We start from the raw sequence: 22887 nt of genomic DNA, 5'->3' as shown, positions 1-22887 counted from the left end.
TTCCAAATGAAAGATTTGGGAAAGGCTCAGTTTGTTCTAGGTATACAGATCTTTCAGGATCGTAAGAACAAAGTGCTAGCACTGTCTCAGGAATCGTACATTGACAAGATGTTGCTCAAGTACTCGATGCAGGGCTCCAAGAGGGGCCTACTTCCGTTCTAGCATGGAGTCACTTTGTCTAAGGAAATGTGTCCTAAGATGCCTCAAGAGGTTGAAGAGATGAGACGGGTCCCATATGTGTCTGCCGTTGGCAGTTTGATATACACGATGTTCTGTACTCATCCAGAAATTTGCTACGCTGTGGGCATAGTCAGTAGGTATCAATCTAACTCAGGGCAGGGTCATTGGACCGCAGTGAAGAACATCCTCAAGTATCTTCGGAGAACAAGGGACAACATGCTCGTGTATGGTTCGAGGGATTTGATCCTTATAGGATACACCGATTCTGACTTTCAGACCGATAAGGACTCTTGCAAGTCCACATCAGGGTCAGTCTTTACTCTTAACGGAGGAGTTGTAGTGTGGCGAAGCACTAAGCAGGGGTGCATCGTCGACTCCACTATGGAGGCGGATTACGTAGCGGCTTGTGAAGCTGCTAAGGAGGCCGTCTGGCTCAGGAAGTTCTTGACAGACCTGGAAGTTGTTCTAGATATGTCTAGGCCCATTCATGGTTATGATAATTCCGAAGATGGAGGGATATTATTCCTTCTGTTATGCAATCAGACCGTCAATTCTGCACCACTACTAGTTGTACACGTGTCTCAATCCTCCGCTCTTGCGTTGCTCATCTGCATCTTTCGATCATAGTTCACATGCGGTGTTTGTTTTTATTACCACATGCAGTTGAAACACAACTCTTGGATCGACTGTCGCATTGCACAGCCATTGTGGTATTCGTCTCTTCATTGTTGATTGACGGGCGCAATGTGACAGAGATGCGTTGATTAGTCTCTCGTGAGCCTTGAGCGCAAGCGGTGACTTGGTCTCCTGCAAAACAGAGTAAAGTTCGGCTTGGTTTCCATCTTTTTGGCATTAGTGGGTGTAATCGCAGACATTTATAATTATTGCAATACTAGGCTAATTTTCATACAATTGGCGCATAATTACTAACTTTTGGCCGCAATATCTAGATAAGGTGGCATAAATAACTTGTATTTCTACAAGTTATCATTAACGTCTTGTTGTATAACACCATTTATGAAAGAGACTTCACTTCACTAGGATGACCATAGGTAACATGACCTAAATCCTGACTGAGTTGGGAACTCTTGCCATTGAGGGCAATCCTTTGATTTCTATGGGTGTGAGTGGCTAGGTCGCGATTTAAACCTACCATTTTGGGGATTCGTCTGATTTGGGAGCTGGAAACTCAACTACACAAGATGGAATTCACTCCTTCCCCGAGGCAGGGGTAAGTAGATAGATGGCTCCCTTAAGGGCTGATTCTAGGGCTTGAACGATGTGGCACCACACACCTTCTCTTGGCTCGAGAGGTGTTCACACACAGTTGGACTATATTGTATTGTTCATTAGAGGAATCAGTGGTACTTAAAGAGTGAGATGTAACTATAGAGGGAAAACGGTAAATTAGCCCAAGTGTACTTACGAGCATCTGTGAAGGGTCATCGTACTCATGATTCATTATATCCGAAGGACACAGAAATATATCTATAGTAAAAAGAGTTTAGTTGTTGGTCTTTAGTGGAATCACTGATAGTTAATGGATGGTGGATCTCGTGGCTAAAGAGTTTAGTAAGCTATTCACATACCGTTGGAGCTTTGAGCCACAGGTCCATTAGTTCACCTGGGTAGCTTGGATAAAGTCGAGAACAAGTGTTTGGGTTAATTTGAAATGTTCAAATTGACAAGAGGAAGTTCAATTATATATGATATAATTGGACTGGTTAATTATATATGATATAATTGGCTAAATGTATGAGATACATTATTTCGGAGGAATAAATATGATTTATATCAAGTAGAGGAGAAAATATTATAGTAGATATATGATATCAATCTATAGGATATAAATATAATATGATTATATTTATTAATTAAATTAATTGATTAATTATTTGATAATTAACGGATTTATCCACATTTGGACGGTGGATTAAAATGAAAATCGTTTTCATTTTTATCAATCGTGCATTCGTATTACCGCCCGCGCCCAAAAAGAATATGTGAAAGCAATCACGAGAGCTTATACGATAGAATTTCGTTCGTCTAAACGATCGTCTACCTCATGTTTTCTCTAAACGATTGTATACATTTTTCCTAAACGATTGTTTAATCTTTCATACACAATCGTGTAGCTCTACTATACGTAAGCATTTCCGCTATACGATAGCAGAGTTTCATCTCCCACTTGCTTATTGTCTACACGACGCCTTCTCCTCTGTACTTTACCAAACTCAACAAAGCCCACTCTTTGGGTTTTTGACATCGAGGATACCCGAGTTTCTCTTGTGGTGGTGTTGTCCCTGCTGCAGTGTTTGTGTACTTTCTAATCGTGCTGTTGCAGTTGACATACTCGCCGGGTGCAGATAGATCCGTTGGAGGTTTCCGCTGCTTAGGGTTCAGACATTCGAAGAGTATCTTCATCTGGTATGAACCATTTCCTTTCTTATTTTTACTGTATTCTGAGCATGCCAATAATTAGATTATATGCATAACTGTATGTGTTGAATGTATGTCGTTTATGTTTTGGTCACTGTGAAATCGGCGCGATCTAATCCCACTCATGGAACTCTCGATATGAGATCCTTCACCACTTGTATGTCACCACATACATGCTGGAGTCACATACAGATAACCAGGGATTTTATGTGTATTAGTTTTTGGTAAAGCAAATAAAATAAGTAACTAAACAAAATACAAGATGTGAAGTAAATATCATATATTATACAATAAAAGCGTTCGTACAAACTGTTTATAAACTAAAGAACACGAGACTTTAGGGCATCAACCCCAACACTAAAGACCCACGACTGCAGTCTTCACACTGTAGATATCTTTCTGTATCCATTGATATAACCATTCAATGATAAGTCGACCCTTCACGAATTGCTCGTAACTACAGTTGGATCAAGTTATCGTCTTACCCATATAATTATATCTAACTCCTTAAGTACCATTGATCCCCACTCACAATTTTTTTTATCATTGATACTATGTGATAGACGATGATATAAGGCTATCAATATTTTTATTTATTTCTGTAAATAGTTTGACATTTTTTCTATCTATAAATTTTTTTTTCTAAATTCTAAGTCAAATTAATAGATAAAGTGTTTATTTAATAAAGATGAGACCAAGGTAAAGAAAAATATGGGAAACAAACACATTTTTCAAAATAAAAAATAAAAAAAATCATAAAGCAAGACCTAAACAAACCAAAACATAAATGAAATAACAAAATCTTATTGATATTGATCAGCTCTTGATCTAATGCATGCATTGAAAAAAATTGTGTAGGTTTATTCGACTTATCCCTAGGAATAGAACACATCATGGAGGAAATAGTGAAATGTTTGGAATTAGTAAGGGAAGGCATTCATGCTGTTCTATTGGTTTTCTCAACGAAAAACCGATTCACTCAAGAAGAAGAAGCCACCCTCAAAACCCTACAAAATTTCTTCAGATCTACGATTGTGAATTATGCTATTGTAGTCTTCATTGGAGGTGACGAATTCGACGATGACGACGAGGCGACACCTTCGACGATTACTTTCTTGGCTGTCCTACGGCCTTAAAGGATATACTAAGCACTTGCAAGGGACGGAATGTACTTTTTGACAACAAGACCAGCAGTGGAAGCAAGAAGAGTGAACAAGTGAATAAGCTTTTAGATTTAGTGAAAGAAGTGATGGATGAAAATGGAGGGCAAGCATTTACACATAGCTTATTTCTTGCTAACAAGTTTGAGGAAAAGGTAGAAGTAATAAAAAGCACACTTGAGAAGCAAATAGAAGAAGAAAGAGAAGCAAGGTGTAAAGCAGAAGAGAAATTTCAAGAGCTACAAAATCAACATGAGAATAATATTAAACAACTCTCTCAGATGCAGCAGGAGTTGCTAAAGGTACATAAAAAACAACAAGAAGAGCTAGCAAAGCAACCTCCACCTGATCCAGTTGTGGTATTTTGTACGATTGTTTGACTTGAAAACATATTATTATAATACAATTATGTAACTAGTGAATAAGTATATATTATTGTGTGTGTACTATTGTATAATATAAGTGGTAATAATGGTTGAATAAATAAACGAAGAAAATAAAAAGATAAATGTATTTGTCTCATATATAAACATTATTATTTTACGAATACTTTGCTAATTACACACTGACTGTTTGGGCATTGAGATGAGATATGATCCCATATATTTGTGGAGTTTTTATGTCTTAAGGAGTTCATATATCTGTGTGTTTGACTGCTTGGGGTGCTAAGTTGAGTTCACGTATCAGGGATATCTAATACAATTTTTTCTGATACAAATAATATTATCTTATGGTAATTATTTTTGTTTGATAATTTTTTATTCAATAATTTTACGTATTTTCTTTTAATAAACTACAGATCACACTTTGTTTTAACTTTTTTTTAAAGTACACATATATTGCTGAGAGTTGTGGAAAATAGGTGTTTACTGTTTAGTTTACATCATGCATTTTTTTTTTTTTTAATTTAAGCAATCATTTTACAAATTTCTGCATGTAACATTTCTAGTTAAGTTGGACAAAATTACATTTGATTTATTGGAATAAAACAAATTTGGATTTATATGATAAGTGAAGTATTCTCAAAATGTAATTGTACTATAATGATCATATTAATGTCATGTTACATGGTTGACACAAAAAAAATGTAACAAAGGTCACATTCTTTGGTCAAGTTATATGACGAAAAATACTATTTTTTAATATATATAATACATATATATATATTAAAAAAATAATATTTGAATCTCATTCATATAAATGATATTTTGAATCTTATTCAAATATTTATTTCTCTCATATAACTTATAGATTCAATATGAATTTCATTCATATTAATTTAAACTGTAGTTATAATATGAATCTCGTTCATATTGTTTATATTTGAATCTTACTCAAATTCATTATTCTCTCATATAATAAAGTATAATTTTGAATCTCATTCTAAATTGAAGTGTACCTACATATATTATATTAATTGTATCTCATACAATTATTTCTCCTATTTAATTTGAACAATTCAAATTAATCCAAAATTATATGATTCTTGTTTTATGCTTAGTGAGCTAGCAAGGGGACTTAATGGACCTACTAATTAGAAGCTCCAATATACGAGATTAATTAATTAAACTTTTTAATTAAATTAATCAACATTCATTAACTTTAGGTCACTTCATTAAAGACCCACAGTTGCACTATACATATATATATATATGTATATTTGTGTCCATGGATATAACCAATTAACAAGTCGACTTCATAAATAGCTCATAATTACATTGGGGTCAAATTACCGTTTTACTCTTGTAATTACATCTAACTTCTTAAGGCTCACTGATCCTCTAATGAACAATCTATTTATGGTTCTATTATTAAAAAAAAAAAAACTATTAGGCCAGTGAGAAGGAGGGCCCCATTGTTCAAGACCCGGATTCAACACTTAAGGGAGTAATTCATCAAAGTACCCTAAAGATGGGAAGAAGTTAATTCCATCTTGTGTAGCTATGTTTCCAGCTCCTTACTTGGACAAATCCCCAAAATAGTAGTCTTATTGAGTTGATGAGTCAGACCACTCTCATTCATATAAATAAAAAGACTATCCTTATAGGTAAGAGTTTATCACTCACTCAAGATTGAGGTCGAGTTATCTATTATCATCCTATGAAATGTTAATCTCTTTAATCAACGACGTTATAAATAGATATTAATCATTTCGCAGTCCGATCTTTTACAAACTCTTTGTATAGGATACCTTTGGAAGAGTATGTGAATACTCGTAGTGGAAAGATCGGAGCTCCGATTTTAATTTTATAGAACATAAAATATAGAGGACGAAAACCTATGATAAACACAAATTACTTTAAGCATGTTGTCATAGTTGGAGTGGAAGAAGGAATTAAGAACTTACCCTTGAGGACAAAAATCTTCATGAATCCTCTCCCAATCTACTACACGAACAACTCGTACTCGCCCCACGAACACAAGAACACAACAACAAACACAACAATGTAAAGCCAAAACTGGACACCACCACAAAATGAATACTCGTTATTCTTAAGATTGAGAATCACTGAGAGGAATGGGCTTCAGTAATTAATTTTGGATAAGGGAGGGGATTGTTGGGGTTGATGCCCTAAATCTCGTAGGTTCCTATAATTTGTAAATATATTGAACAAACTCATTGTTTATTTAGTAAAACATATGATATTTTATTCAAACTCATTGTCTATTTAATAAAATATATGATATTTTATTTGCATTAACCACAAAACAGTAAACTAACATCCAATGTTATCTAGTAACTTAAACATGTATGTAGAGATATACAGGTGGATCATGTTTAAGTGATAACCTAAATGCTCTGTAGTAAATGGATAAGGCTGGGTAAATTATCCTTGTGACACTACGAGTATGGCTCACTCTACAGGTGTTACAATTGTTGTAAATGTTGGGTTGGTACCAGCACGCAGTGGAAGTGACGAGGATTGATAAGCATTTTAATTCATCAATTTTGGCAGAAAAGAAAACATGCTTAAACAAAATTTAATGGGTTTCAAGACATACCTTTGAAGAACCGTTGAAATCTTGATTTTCAGCTGCAAATTCCTCCAAGTCTTTGTGTAGACCACTACAAGATCTTCCCTACTATTCTCTTGGTGCTCTAGATTGAGTTGTGGGACTCAAAATAAGCTGGAATCAAAGGGAATTTTGAGAAAGCTCACTACAACAACCCAAATGAAGAACATCTTCTTCATCAAGAATTTTCAGCTAAAAGCGAGTCCCTCTCGGGCCAGTGAGAGGGCGGGGCCCCTTGTTTAAGACCCAAAATCAGCACTTAAGGGAACAACCTCTCTACTATCCCTAAAGCGGGTAGGAGTGAATTCCATCTTGCACCCTATGTCCCCAACTATCTACCCGGTCTTACCCTTGAACTGGGAGGTTTATTGAGTTGGTGTTGTTGAGCCAACCCTCACCTATACAAATCTAAGGATAATTCCAAATAAATAGGAGTTCATAGTTAGCTCAGGATTAAGGTCAAGTTACCTAGGTCATCACTTTGAAATTTTCAATCTTAAACAGTATGCAGCATTATAAAGTAAGAACGACTGATTTCGTGGTTCGATCTTGTACAAACCCTTTTGCACAAGGACACCCCCACTTCTCATGTCCTAACATGAACGAATTAGGATCACTTCGTTTATAGCACTTTACAACTCCTTGTAATAACTATAGAGCAGGCTGCATCTAATAATGTTACCAGAATAAGGTACCCAACCTTATTTATATATTATAGATCATTTTGACTATTTACTCGAACCTGATCCATCTTTATGTCTCCACATAAAGTTCAAGTACTCATCCAATAGTCAAGGGACTTTCAGGTTTATTGGATTTTTATTAAGCAATAAATCTATTCAATAACAACTTTATTAAATTTCCAGAATAAGTTCCATTGTTTACTTAACACGAGTTTTAGGACATAAAACCCAACAGTAAAGTACTACAAATGAAATTTAATTCATAATAAAGACTTACATTTCATGAGGATGACCATAGGTAACATGACCTATGTCACACCCCACCCCGAGCCCGCCTTCTAAGCTTGAGGGGAGGCGTGAGGGACTACAGATACCACCCTTTTGTGATACCTACTGCCCATCTGAACCTTTTTACTCTCAATAAACTTTAAGTCAAGGAATAAACAATAACTTATTGATTAAGCTCATTTTATTACAACAGTGTAATGTTTACAAAACTCCAAGACTTAACTACAAAGTTTACACCAATAACCCTAAAACCTGGAAGTGTGACTGTGGTTGTGGCAGACCTTGACCTTAGCAGCACCCTGGAACTCCTCATCTTTCGCTACCTGGGAAAAAAACATGAAAGAAAAGAATGAGCTTCAAGAAGCTCAGTAAGTGGTAAGCAACTTCTAGAGTCTATTTCAACTCATAATAATACAAGCATATCACAACTACGAGTTTACATTCAAACCTCAACCTTGACTGAGTCTGTTCTCAACTCTATCTACACGCACGGTAGATATTTAACTGATGCTAGTCATAAACGCTTACTCTCTTGCATTCCCCATGTTTCCTTTGTGCACATAGATCCCCACGTATGGGCTCAGAAGCTAGGCCTGCCGGCCCTCTAACCACCCATACAAGGTTTCTCTCATAGGCTCAGGAACTAGACCTCTCAGTCCCCTGACCATTTCGAGAGATTCCACTCGGGGCTAAAGAACTAGGTCTATTGACTCCCTGACCATCCCAATCATATAATATCATTCTTATGCTAATTTTTCATTCACAACATAAACATATACATATATTCTGAAATATATGCTTAAGACTTAAAGAAAAGTACCACTCACCTTGGTAAGGTAGGAATCTTCCTCTCTAGATGTTCCTTGATTTCCTCGGGTTCCCTTTTGAACCCTAAATTCGAGATTCAAATTAAAGCTCAATTTACTCATAGTTCCAAGCTTTATTTCTAGATACATTCTTCTACAAACATGCTCTAAATGTCTCAGGAAACTTACCTTAAAATCTTAGCTCAGAACTCCTCGTGGTTTGGCCGGAATCCTCAAAACATTAAGACTGGTTCAAGCTTACCCAAGAGCTCGACCCTTCTGTCTTTTCTTCATTCTCCAGCCTGATTCCTTAGAGCTTCTTCTTTGGATGCCATATCTTGAAAAGTAGACTCCCTCAGCTTTTAGGTGGCTTTGGAATCACTCAAAATGCATGAGTATTCTAGGAGAACTCCTCGACCCAAGTTGATGCTACTTTTAGACCTCACTGTTCGACAACATCTCCTCCTCTTGGAACTTCTTGATCAACGCATGGTCTTGCTACCAATGCATGCCCTTCATGATCAACACATAGTCTCCTCCAAATCTACACTCTAACACTTTTCCTAATGTTCTTTGAAGAGGATTTGGGTTATGAATTGAAGAAACACATTGTGGTGGTATTTATAGGCCGAAGGAGCCGATCCTTCTCATCTTACAAAGCCTTCAATGCAAGACACCTCCTACTTTGGAGTGTTTGCGCCATGCTTTGCCACCACCTACTTCTTTGCCATTCACCCACTTCCATGCCACTCACCCGCTTGAGTTGTCTTCCTCATGCATAAGATTTTCTTTGTAAGAAACTCTATTCGTCCAGCTTCTACTATCTTAAGCTCAACCTTCTCTCGGTATAGCCATTTGTCCGGGTGAACTCGTCAGCTTTGTGTAATGCAAGCCTCAACATCACTTAAATACTTGGTCCATTGGTTAGTCTATCGTATAGCTTCTGCACTTCATCGCCCAGCCCCATCGTCTAATGAATCTCTCGCTGTCACTTAACATCTAGCCCTCTCGTTGTCATGCATCATCCAACCCTCTCTCTATTGCCAATCTTCTAGTGCTTGCATCCCATCGCATAGCTCAATCCATTACTGATCTCTCACTCTCAACGATCTCGTTTTCAATGATCTTGCTCTCAACAATCTCGCTATCGCGTATCTCTCGCTGATGTTCGTCACCTAGCGCATAGCTCCTACACCTATCGTATAGCTCTATCGTGTAGCGCTGACACCCATCATCTAACGCGTCCGCTTATCGTGTAACGCCATCGCCCAGCATCTGCGTCTATTGTGCAACGCCCATCATCTAGTGCTTCGTCTATCATGTAGCGCTTGCGTCTACCATCCAACGCTCATGCCTAACACATCGTCTAGCATCTAAGCTTATCGTCTAGCGCTCGCTCATCGTCTAGCGCTATCGTCTAGCTTCTATGCTTATCGTCTAGCACTTAAATTGATTGTGTAGTGCTATTGCCTATCATGTAGCTCTATCGTCTAGCGCATAACTTCACATCGTCTGCCCAATGCCTTGCGCTCAATGTCTCACTCTTTCGCTCTCGCTCACACATCCTCAATGCATGAGCTGAAGGAATTCTTAAAGAAGAGTATCCATGAGCGTGTTCGGATCTTTCCTATTTCAATGTGACTGAATTACCACACACACATTCTAACACAAAGGTATGCAATTTAACACTAGTTAACGACATGCTTTAACACAAAAATAACAAGAGATTAAGTTCATTGCCAGTTGAAGACCGTCTTCACTTCGAACCAACCCTCTACGGTCTTTATTGCTTAGCAAATAATTGGCTACCAGCAGCACGATCGTCTACACGAATGGTAGCGCACAAACATGCAGAAGCGGGAACGACACCACCACTTAAAGCCCATAGCATTCTCGGAGTGAGAATCCAAAGTGTGGTCTTTGATAGAATTGGTAGAGGAAGGAGGAAAGGGATGATCGTGTAGAACGACAAGCAAGTGGGAGAAGGCTATCGTATAACAGATGCTTATCGTTTAGAGAAAGCTACACAAACTTGTAATTTTTACTAAGCGATCGTCTAGTAATTAGTAAGCGATCGTTTAGAAAACTCGGCTCGCTAAGAAATCATTTAGAAAAGTTGAGTGATCGTTTAGACGAGGGGTATGCGATCGTTTAAGCGATAAGGCACTATGTATAGGCTCTTAGCTAAGTGATCGTTACGTTTTAACACCTTGAGCAATTCTTCGAACTCTTTGCAAAATGAAATCAATTTTCATTTTATTCTTCCGTTACAATAACTGAATATGATTTTCCCACTAACGCACGATTGAGGAGAAGTTTCCAACCAATTATCACACAGTTAACCCATTAATTAATAAATGAATATAATTATATTATATTCTTAACCTATAGTTTGATATCATATATCTACTATAGTAATTTTTCCTCCACTTGACATAAATCATATTTATATCTAATTTCCTCTAAAATAATGTATCTCATACATTTAGTCAATTATATCATATATAATTAACCGGTTTAATTATATCATATATAATCAAACTCTCTCTTGTCAATTTGAACATTTCAAACTAACCCAAAAACTAATTCTCAACTTTATCCAAGCTACCTAGGGGACCTTATGGAGCTGTGGCTCGAAGCTTCAACAGTACGTGAATAGTTGACTAAACTCTTTAGCCACGAGATCCACCATTCGTTAACTGCCAGGCATTCCACTAAAGACTAACAACTGAACTCTTCTTACCACAGATATATTTCTGTGTCAGATATAACCAATCATGAGTACGATGACCCTTCACAGATGCTCGTAAGTACAGTTGGACCTATTTACCATTTTGCCCCTGTAGTTACATATCACTCCTTAAGTACCACTGATTCCTCTAATGAACAATACAACATAGTTCAACTATGTGTGAACACCTCTCGGGCCAAGAAAAGGTGTGTGGCACCACATCTTCAAGCCCTAGAATCAGCCCTTAAGGGATCTATCTATTTGCCCCTGCTTTGGGGAAGGAGTGAATTCCATCTTGTGTAGCTGAGTTCCCAACTCCCAAATCAGACGAATCCCCAAAATGGTAGGTTTGAATCGGCAACCTGGCCACTCGCACCCATACAAATCAAAGGACCGCCCTCAATGGCGGGAGTTTCTAACTCACTCAAGATTGAGATCATGTTACCTATGGTCATCCTAGTGAAGTGAAGTCTCTATCATCAATAGTGTTATATAACGAGACGTTAACACTTTATGGTCAGGTCTTATACAAACTCTTTGTATAGGATGCCCCCGCTCGCATGTGCCCTACACGAATGATCAGGATCAGATCATCTATGACAAGTCACAACACTTGTGACCATTCCACAAAGCGGGTCGCATCCTTAGCGTTACTAGGATAAGGTTTCCCTCCTATATCCATATACTACACACCATTTTGGTTATCACATAATACATGATCCACTTTTATGTCACCACATACATGCTTAAGTTACATACAGATAACCAGGGATTGTATGTTTATTTGTTTGTGGTAAAGCAAATAAAACAAACAACTTAGCAAAATCACGATGTGAAGTAAAATATCATATATTATACAACACAAGCGTTTGTACAAACTATTTACAAATTACAGGACATGAGACTTTAGGGCAACAATCCCAACAATCTCTCACTTGTCTTAAAGCAAAGTGGGGTGTACATAAAACTAGTATAAAACAATAAACTAGGGCATAAAAGACCAGTACAAGAAAATCTCCCACTTGCCCTAGTCCAACTGCAGGCGATCCTGTAGAACCATGCTCTGAAGGTGACCCTCAAACACTGTAGCCATGGGAGCCTTCATAAACGGGTCAGCAACATTATGCTCAAAGCAATCTTCGTGACGATCATGTCCCCTCGATGCACTATCTCGCGGATCAGATGATATTTCAGCTCTATTTTTTTGTCGCGCCTATGACTCCTCGGCTCCTAGGAGTTTGCCACTGTCCCACTATTATCACAATAGATGGTAATGGGCCGAGAGATGTCTGGAACATCTTCCAGTTCTATCAAGAACTTACTGTGCCATACGACCTCCTTAGCAACTTCGCAAGCCGCTACGTACTCCGCCTCCATAGTGGAGTCAACAATGCACCTCTGCTTAGTGCTTCGTCACATTACTAATATATATATTATGATAAGTTAGTTATCATATTTATATTTTTATTATTATTATTATTTTATTAATAAGGAAGTAAGTTACAACTCCCTTCCCCATCTTTTCTCTCCACCCCCATTAGTGGGTGGTGGTTATTTTATGGAAAGTAGAAAAGAAAATTTGTTTTTCTTCTTCTTCAAGCAAGGTTGTTAAATGATTGAGATAGAAAAAGAAAAATACATAAGAGTTCTGTGTTTTTTGTCTTGAGTTTTGAAAGTTCTCAATCTTTCCTCCTACACATTAAGTTTTCCCTTTTAACCAAAATAGTCAGAGCCCACCACTCCTGGGTTCTCACCCTAAGAATAGCAAGGTAACGTTTTGGTTGTGTCTGGTTTTATTCGAAGTTAATCTTGAAGAAGGTCTTCAAGGAGTTCGTTATCCATTCGAGGGAAAATGTGAAGAAAAGGTCTTCAAAGGTGAGCTTTCTTGAAACCCTTTCTAAAGCATGCTATAATTTAGAATTAAATGCATTTCTTGTTATTTGTTTACTGTAAACTTTATATTCAATAAAAATGGAATTTAGTTGATCCGCTTTCGCTCAAGATACTCTCCCCATTAGAGTTCCTTCGCAAGTATCACATGATAATTCATTAGATTGAAGAATCTTCTGGCTCTTCAATGAATGTCCATTTGAATTCTCAATAATTCTTCTCATCATTATAGATCTTGTATGACCTAGTCGGTCATACCAAATTGTAAATATGTCTGGATTCATAAACTTCAAGTTCATTGTTGCATATGTTTTAATTGCTCGTATATGAGTATAATATAATCTAGAAGATAAAGTAGGCAACTCTTCCAATATACGTTTTTCATTTGAGACAATGGATATGATATATAGATATTCCACATTATTCTTACTATCATTCTCAATATGATAACCATTGCAACGTATATCTTTAAAACTTAGAACATTTCTCTTTGATTGACTAGAGAACAATGCATTCCCAATTGTAATTTTTGTTCCTCTAGGAAAAATAATATTTGATTTTTCAAAACCTTCGATCAGGTTTGTAGAACCTGATATCGTATTGACTTTTGCTTCCAGTATTGTTAGTTTGGAAAATTATTTTTTACTTATAAGTATTGTATGTGTAGTTGCACTATCTGCATGACATAGATCTTCTTTGCTCATTTTTTAAATACCAACATATGAAAATGATCCATGTCTTTTCATTAAAAGAAAATAATTACAATAAGAAAAAGAACACTTAAAATATACAAAAGTCACTAAAAACACGAAGATAGACTTTTTTAAAAAAACTACAACATTAAGTCAAGATATTCTCAAAGTCAAAAGAAGCATTTGATGTTCCACCAACTGTGCCAATCTTCTCTTTAAGAGATTCAAAGAAGTCTGCCACATCCAAATTTATCATGTGGGATGGGTCAAATATGTCATTATAGTATGCAAAATTTGCTTCCACATTTTTCTCTTTTTCCTTTAGAGAGGCTTGATAGAGGTCAACTAAGTGTTTTGACGTAAAAAAGGCACGTGACCAATGGGCAATCGTTTCGCATTTGAGGCATGTATTTTCAACACTCTTTGAACTTTCTTGTGGTGCTTTTCATTTGTGATCATCATTTTGCATGGTTCTTTTGAAATTTGAATGATTAGAGCGATCACCACGAAAATAATAATTATTTCTCCCTTTACCACGATCATGACCTCGACCACGACCTCGATTACGATTATTAACATTCACAACATTCACTTCAGGGAATGGTGTTGTTTCGGTTGGTCGAGATTCATGATTTTTCATCAATCGTTATTTTGTTCGGCCATGAGAAGACATTAAACTAATTCAGAATACCATTTAAAACCTTTCTCTCGATATTGCTGTTGTAAAAGCATATTCGAGACATAAAATGTAGAAAATGTCTGCAAACATATTAGAATCAGTAATTTTCTCTTCGCATAATAACAACTTCAAACTGATTTTAAATAATGCAGAGTTGTAATTGTTGGGATTGGTGTCCTAATTCTCCTGGAGTCTCGTTGTTTGTAATGATACACATTGTTTTATGAATAAAATAATTGTTATTTCATTCTGGTATTTACTCATATCCAATAAACAAAGCTCAATGGTTATCTTATGTAAACTTAAGCATGTATATGTGATATACAAGTGGATCATGTCTTAAGTGATAACCTAAATAGGTTTGTAGTAAAAGGATTAAGGTGGGATACCTGATCCTGGTGACACTACGTATACGGCCTGCTTCGTAGAGGTTTGCAAGTGTTGTATACTACTACAGATGCTAGATCCTAACCATTCATGTGTAGACATCCAAGTGATGGTGTCCTATACAAAGAGTTTGTGTCCTATACAAGGAACTCTTAATGAAGAGCATCCATAAGCGCGTTCGGATCTTTCCAATTTCATTGTGATCGAAATACAACACATAAATTTTAACAGATAGTTATGCAAATTAACATTAATTAATGGCATGCTTTGATAAATAAAATACAAGGGAATAAGTTCTCATACTAGTTGAAGACATTCTTCAAACTCGAACTCAACGAACGACAGCAACACGAACAAGCACGAACAAGTAAGAAGCGGGGATGACACCACTAGTTGGAACCCTTAGTATTCTCGGAGTGAGAATCCCAAGTGTGGTCTTTGGTGAATTTGGTAGTGGTTGAAGGAAAGGTTGATCATGTAGATGATAAACAAGTGGGAGAGAAAGCTATCATATAGTGGAATGCTTATCGTTTAGACAAATCTACATGGTCGTGTAGGTTTTACTAAGCGATCGTCTAGTAATAGGTAAATGATCGTTTTGAAAACGCGACACGCTAGGCAATCGTTTAGGAAAGCTAAGTGATCGTTTAGAGAAAGGCGTGTGATCGTTTAGAGAAAAGCGTGTGATCGTTTAGAAGCAAGATGTGTGATCGTTTAGACGATAAAGCTCTATCGTATAGGCTCTCGAATGTGCGATCAAGACATTTTCACACCATTTGCGATTTTTTTCGAACTCTTTGCAAAATGAAACAAATTTTCATTTTATTCTTCGGTTACAATAACCGACTATGAATTCTCCCACTAACGCACGATTGAGGAGAGGTTTTCGGCCAATTATCATATAATTAACCAATTTAATAATGAATGAATATAATCATATTATATTCTTACCCTATAGTTTGATATCATATATTTAGAATAGTAATTTCTCCTCCACTTGATATAAATCATATTTATATCTAGTTTTCTCTAAAATAATATATCTCATACATTTAGCCATTTATATCATATATAATAACCAGTTCAATTACATCATATATAATCACACTCCCTCTTGTCAATTTGAACATTTCAAACTAACTCAAACACTGATTCTCTACTTTATCCAAGCTACCTAGGGACTTAATGAACTTTTAGCTCGAACCTCCAATGGTACGTGAATAGCTGACTGAACTCTTTAGCCACGAGATCCACCATCCTTTAACTACCAGACATACCACCAAAGAACAACAGTTGAACTCGTCTTACCACTGATATATTTATGTGTCCATCGCATATAACCAATAAGGAGTACGATGAACCTTCACAGATGCTCGTAAGTATAGTTGGGCTAATTTACCGTTTTGTCCCTGTAGTTACATCTCACTCCTTAAGTACCACCGATTCCTCTAATGAATAATACAACATAGTCCAACTATGTGTGAACACCCCTCGGTTCAAGAGAAGGTGTGTGGCACCACATCGTTCAAGCCTTGGAATCAGCCTTTAAGGGAGCTATCTATCTACTTGCCCTTGCTTCGGGGAAGGAGTGAGTTCCATCTTGTGTAGCTGAGTTCCCAGCTCCTAAATCAGACGAATCCCCAAAATGGAAAGTTTGAATTGGTGACCTAGCCACTCGAACCCATACAAATCAAAGGACCACCCTCAATGGCAGAAGTTCCCAACTCATTCAGGATTGAGGTCATGTTACCTATGGTCATCCTAGTGAAGTGAAGTCCCTGTCATGAATAGTTTTATATAACGAGACGTTAACACTTCATGGTCATGTCTTATAAAAACTCTTTATATAGGACACCCCCGCTCGCATGTCCCCTACATGAATGATCAAGATCAGACCATCTGTGACAAGTCACAACACTTGTGACCATTCAACAAAGTTGGCGGAATTCGTAGCTGAGAACTTCTACAAATACAAGTTATTTATGCTGCCTTATCTAGATATTGCGGCCAAAAGAGAATAAATATACGCCGATTGTATGAAAATTAGCTTAGAAATACAATAATTATGAATTATCGCAATTACACCCACTAACATCATTAAGATGGAAGAAAAGGAGATTTACACTCTGTTTTGCAGGAAACCAAGTCACCGCTTATGATCAAGGCTCAAGACGAACTGACTGACGCATCTCCATCACATTGTGCTCTTCAATCAACAATGAAGAGGCAGTCAACACAATGACGGCGCAATGCGACAGTCGATCTAGAGCTAAATTTCAACCGCATGCGGTAATAAAAATAACACCGCATGCGGACACTTGATCGAAAGATGCAACTGAGCAACGCTAACACGGAGGATTGTGACACGTGTACAACTAACTACTGTGCATATTTGACGGTCTGATTTCATAACAGAAGGAATAATTATCCCACCATCTTTGGAATTTCCATAACAAAAAGTGGGGACCACGAGCCAAGAGTCAAATCTTTTCACCTATAAATACCCCTATAGAATTCAGTGAAAAAATAATTGATACGGGGGCTAATTGATGCTAGATTATTGAGAAAGAGGCTAGGCTGAGTGCTGATCGGAAGAAATTCAGGAAGAGAAGAGACAAGGTCGAGAGGTGAGTCTCAATGCTATTCTGCCAAATCCCCGCCACGAAGCTCTGTGCTTAGATCCCGTCTACCGGTTGAGCAAGCCTAAGAGGGAAGCTCATCCTTTCGCATGATCCATCCACGCCGGTAAGCAACTCTCCATCCAGATCGGCGCCAAGACATTGGCGCTTATTTGTTGTTGTTTCTAACTCTATTCATCACTGTATTTCATCTTCTTTATCTCTTCGTTCACAAACCATGTATCAGACGCTAAACAGATTTATTGAATGTCTCGATCGTTTTCATTTACCCTTCTCTGTCTATTTCCGTTCCCCCATTAATCATTTTCTTCATGAAGTCTTCTTAATCCATTGGTAGTTAATCTGGATTAAACGAGTTACTTAATCTGTGATAAAGAGATAAATGCGTTTAGTTAAGGCATGCTAGACGACATCTTCACCTATGAGAGCAGAAGTGAAGATGCCATTATGATCTATCGAGAGAAGGTTAGAAGAATGCGTTAACTAAAGTGAGTAGTACTTCCAGAAATTGAAGCAACCTTGCGTTCATTATGTTCGTCCATGTTTCACCACAGAGATGTGGGAATGCGGCCGATCACCGAGAGGTGTACGCCAAGGGAAAAGTGGAACCGTACTTAAAATCTTTAACGCAATTAAGGAACTTGTGCTGTTTATATTAGTTATCTTTTCTATTTCTGCTCCGCACATAAGACTTGCCACCATATCACACGATCTTTGTATAATCTTCATAGTCAGCCTCAACCTCTGTATCTTGTATCATGAAACCTGTATGTTGTATCATCATAGCTTAGGTTTATTTTATTGCACTTTATTTTATTATCGCATTTTATTGCTTTCGTTTACTTTATCGCAATTTTAGATACTTGTACACAAACACTTTTATAAATTGAAAAACCCATGGTCGCATGTATCACAAACATAACGCAATAACCTCAAACAGTCCCTGTGTTCGACCTCGGATAACACCGAGAAACTTGCAGTGGAATTATACTTGGTTCCAACGCAAGGAAACTTGTGACAACGCACAGCATACTACAAGAACATCCATTAATAAAGCATATCTAGAAGTAGTATCGCATAAATCATCATTCATCCATGCGTTGTAAGACATAGGCTTGGCATTCTATGCTTGCACTTCATCTTGCATTGCACTGTATGTCTAGTACTCATAATACCGTTACAAGTTTATGGCGCTGTTGCCGGGGAATTGGTAATGGGGACAAGGACTTGTACATCACATTGCATCATCATTCTATTACTCTATATCTCTAGCGTTCAACAAGTTTATGGCACCGTTGCCGGGGAACTGGTAATGGGGGCGTGGACTTGAACCTTGCTTGAATCATTGTATAGTCTATCTCACATCAAGTTTATGGTGTCGTTGTCGTGGAACTGGTAACGGGGGCATGGACTTGAACCTTGCATGAATCATTGTATAGTTTATGTCACATCAAGTTTATGGCGTCGTTTCCGGCGATTGGTTTACGGTTAGTGTTGAATATTTTTGTGGTATGTGCAGGACAGATCTCTTTGTACTGGCTGCTCAACACAGAGAGCAGTCTGACGGCTTATGAGTACTGGAGTGATCTGAAAATTCTAAGTGGATCTAGAGATCAAGTGTATTATTTGCACAAGAGTTGAATAGAGCCGAATTAATTGGTGAAGAAGCATGGCTAATGAGAATGTGGCACCCGCAGGAAACCAAAGGGAAAATTTGCTAGCACAAGATCCAGTTTTTCTTGCTGCTGACCATAACATCCCTATGAGGGATTATGCGGCACCAGATTTTTATAATTTCTCACCAAGAATTTCAAGACCCATGGTTGAGAAGAGTGTGAGCTTTGAGATAAAACCTATTATGCTACAGCTAATTCAGAATGTGGGTCAATTTGGAGGATTACAAGGAGAAGACCCACGCGCTCATTTGAAAAATTTTGTAGACATGTGCAGTGCATTCTCCTCGTCTGGTGTAACTCAAGAAGGGCTTAAACTGTATTTGTTCCTGTACACTCTATGGGATGAAGCAAAGAGGTGGGCTCAGTCATTAGAGCCAGACGAGATTAATGCATGGGAGTAGTTGGTTGATAGGTTCATGAACAGATTCTTTCCTCCAACTATCAATGCAAGGAGACGGAGGGAGGTTTTGAATTTTGAACAAAAGGGTTACGAAACCTTGAGCACCTCCTGGGTGCGATTCCGACAGTTAGTGAAGAGCTATCCGCATATTGGGATTCCCGATAGTATTATGATGAAAACATTTTACAATGGCTTAGACCAATCAATGTAAACAGTTGCCGATGCCTCCGCAAAAGGAGGATTAATGAATAAATCATATACAAAAGCAAAAAATATCTTGGATCGCATCTCGCGACATTCTGATGAATGGATTGATACTGGGCTTGATGTAAGAGGTCTAGAGCAAGAAAGAGTAAAAAGTGCCTATGTGTCAACTGATACAATGAGTGCACTGGTCGATCAGATGACCACAATGACCTCACTCCTCCAGACGGTGGCTAACCAACAAAGAACTCTCTCTCAAAGATCAGCGCAAGTTAATGCTTTGACTTATGTGGCTGCAATAAGTTGCATCCAATGTGGAGAGGGACATCCAAAAAAAGTCTGCCCATGGAATCAACAACCCGTATATTCTTTCTACGATGAATCGTTTGGCAACATCTAAGTTGGGATGGGAATCATAACAAGGAGGGCCAGAGTTTCTATCAGAACAGTTATCAAGGGGATAGAGGCAACCCTCTAGACTTCATTACTCCGGACTGTAGCCCAGGTAATTCTCAAGGTATACCACCCTGTGACCAACCGTTCTTGTATGATACCTCTTGTAGCACCTCGTCTCTGGAGACATCGTTAAAATATTACATTGAAAATAACGAGGCATTGAGATAATCGCAAGCTGACTCTCTTAAAGAACTAGAAAAGCAGATAGATCAGCTTACGAGGGAATTAAAGAAGAAAGCACCTAGTACATGACTTAGTAGTTCAGGAGCATCGGGGCCACGAGGAAAAGAACAATGTCATGCAGTGACATTGAGGAGTGGCAAAACAACAGCGCCTATACCATCAGTACCAGATGCGACAACAATACCAGTAGATTTGACTGTTGATGATGACCAGTCAACTAATAGTGGAAAAAGTGCCAGTTCAGACATAAGTTCACCTACAAAAGATGAAGCTCCTCATGACATGAATTCTAAATCAACGCAACCTACAACTAATGAAACACAGCAAGCACTAGACCTCAACAAATAGCCAAATGAACAAGAAATACGACGGGATCCTCCACCTTTCCCGTCCAGGCTGAAGAAGAAAGATGATAGCAAGCAGTTTCAGAGGTTTTTGGACGTTTTCCAATAGCTACACATTAACATTCCCTTGATAGAAGCACTAGAGCAGATGCCAAGTTATGTAAAATTTCTCAAGGATATTCTTGCAAATAAAAGAAAGATTGGGGAAAATGAAATAGTTACGTTAACATATGAATGTAGCACATTGTTCCAAAAAAATCTCCCCACTAAAATGAAGGACCCTAGGAGTTTTACATTGCCCTGCACGATAGGAGGGAAGATGGTCGGGAACGCGCTGTGCGATTTAAGGGCAAGCATAAATCTGATGCCCTTTTCGATTTTTAAAAAGCTGGATATCGGCAACGCGAGGCCAACCACTATCACATTACAGTTGGCCGATAGATCGATAAAGCATCCTGAGGGCAAGATAGAGGATGTACTAGTGAAAGTGGACAAGTTTATCTTCCCGTTGGACTTTGTCATATTGGATTACGAAGCTGATAGAGAAGTCCCTATCATCTTGGTCGCCCATTCCTCGCAACAGGGCGAGCACTGATCGATGTGTAAAAAGGAGAATTGATCATCAGGGTCGATGATCAGGAAGTAAAATTCAACATATTCAATGCGTTGAAGTACCCAAGTGATATGGAAAATTGCCAATATATTGAGGAACTGCGGGAAGAACTTTGGCACGAACCCCCAAAGGAGCTGGAAGAAGAAGATTCTGAAATCGGCGCAATGTTGGAAGAAGACTGCGCTGCAATTCATGTTGAAACAAATTTTGAACTGCTCAAGTTATCTGAACGGACATCACAACACATTAAGCAATCTTTGGAAGAACCGCCTGTGCTAGAGTTAAAGCTGTTGCCCGTGCACCTTAAGTATGCTTACTTAGGAAGTAACAACACGTTACTGGTTATCATTTATGCATCGCTGAGTAAGGAGAAAGAAGATACACTCGTACAGATCCTAAGAAATAACGCAAAAGATTTAGGATGGACCTTGGCAGACATACGAGGAATCAGTCCCTCTTATTATATGCACAAGATTCGTCTGGAAGAAGGAAAGACTGGATCAGTAGAAAGGCAACGTCGCATGAACCCTACCATGAGGGAGGTTGTAAAGAAGGAAATAGTAAAGTGGCTGGACGCAGGTGTCATCTACCCGATATCTGATAGCAGCTGGGTGAGCCCAGTGTAGTGTGTTCCAAAGAAAGGGGGGATGACAATCGTCAATAATAACAAGAATGAATTAATTCCCACAAGAACGACTATGGGGTGGAGAATTTGTATGGATTATCGCAAGCTAAATTTGGCCACTAAAAAGGACCATTTCCTACTCCCGTTCATTGATCAGATGTTAGACAGACTTGCGGGGAATGAATTGTTCTGTTTTCTTGATGGCTATTCAGGGTACAACCAAATAGAAATTGTGTCGGAGGATCAAGATAAGACAACCTTCACATGACCATTTGATACGTTTGCATTCCGACGCCTGCCATTTGGATTCTGCAATGCACCAGGCACTTTCCAATGGTGCATGATGGCAATATTCTCAGATTACTTGGAGGAGTCAGTCGAGGTATTCATGGATGATCTTTCAGTCTTCGGCAATAATTATGACTCCTATCTATCCAACCTTGAAAAGGTCTTGAAGAGATGCGTGGAAAAAAATCTTGTTCTGAACTGGGAAAAATGCCACTTTATGGTGGAAGAAGGAATTTTTCTGGGTCACAAAATCTCTAAAGTAGGATTAGAAGTTGATCAGGAAAAGATCGACACAATTTCCAAGTTACCCCCACTAGTGAACGTAAAAACACTTAGGAGCTTTCTGGGACACGCTAGGTTTTATAGAAGATTTATTCGCAACTTCTTCCAGATCGCAAGACCCCTAAGTGCACTCCTTGAAGTTGATCGAGAATATAATTTTGATGATGCGTGCACCAAAGCGTTAAACATATTGAAAGATGCGCTCATCTTTGCACCTATTTTGATTG

At 38.1% G+C, this 22887-nt stretch overlaps 1 pseudogene; it reads left to right on the top strand.

The window, feature by feature from the left end:
• LOC150032775 (immune-associated nucleotide-binding protein 7-like) overlaps positions 1-4176 on the top strand; it is an 8143-nt pseudogene extending 3967 nt beyond the window's left edge.
• The last annotated feature ends 18711 nt before the right edge of the window (positions 4177-22887 follow it).

The sequence above is a fragment of the Benincasa hispida genome, chromosome 11 (assembly GCF_027475165.1).
Source record: "Benincasa hispida cultivar pf3 chromosome 11, pf3_genome.v1.1, whole genome shotgun sequence".
Classification (NCBI taxonomy): domain Eukaryota; kingdom Viridiplantae; phylum Streptophyta; class Magnoliopsida; order Cucurbitales; family Cucurbitaceae; genus Benincasa; species Benincasa hispida.
This window is presented reverse-complemented; position numbering and strand designations above follow the sequence as displayed.